The sequence below is a fragment of the Marmota marmota genome, unplaced genomic scaffold (assembly GCF_001458135.2).
Source record: "Marmota marmota marmota unplaced genomic scaffold, marMar, whole genome shotgun sequence".
In the NCBI taxonomy this organism is placed as follows: domain Eukaryota; kingdom Metazoa; phylum Chordata; class Mammalia; order Rodentia; family Sciuridae; genus Marmota; species Marmota marmota.
In genome coordinates, this window is record NW_026000260.1 from 388225 (window position 1) to 388764 (window position 540).

The 540-nt window shown below is 56.9% G+C and overlaps 1 protein-coding gene across 2 annotated transcripts in view; it reads left to right on the forward strand.

The window, feature by feature from the left end:
* The first annotated feature begins 413 nt into the window (after positions 1-413).
* The window catches only part of Mpp1 (MAGUK p55 scaffold protein 1), a 22704-nt gene continuing 22577 nt past the window's right edge, over positions 414-540 (forward strand). For both annotated transcript variants that reach the window (XM_015507520.2, XM_048796814.1), the window contains exon 1: positions 414-538. The gene's annotated coding sequence lies outside the window, so the exon portion shown is untranslated. The remainder of the gene's footprint in view (positions 539-540) is intronic.

Sequence of the window (540 nt, forward strand, 5' to 3'; positions counted from 1 at the left end):
TGTCCAAACCTTGAAGTACGCATTGGCCCTGTTGTACCCGCATCCATTTATCTGAACAGCCCGAAGTTTGTCAACCTCCTACATTCTTCAAGCTTCAATAAGCGGCTGATTGTTGAACAACAGCTTCACGCGCTTTCGTGAATGTACAAATCGCTCCTTGGGATCACCTCCCCCAGGAGCTGGGGGTCTGAGACCTTGTGGTTCAGGTGGGTTAAAAAAGAGGATACGTATATATTTCCTATTACTGCTGGACAACGCACGGACTGCGTGCTCAACCAGTAGGAGTTTGGGGGCCACTGCCCATTCTGGTCATGCTTTGCAGTGGGAGACCTTGGGCATACATGTGCCTCCTTATGGCTTTTTTTGCGTTCTCCAGGGGCTGGGCGCCTCGGAGGCCAAGGCGTGGGAAGGCTTAGGGGCGGAGCGAAGGTGGGGTTGGGCGGAGCGTGGGCGGAGCTCCTCCTTTGCCCTCCCTGCTGTCAGCCTGCAGTGTGGTGAAGGGCGCAGTCGCGCCGCCGCGTCCCTGCCGCCTCCGCTACC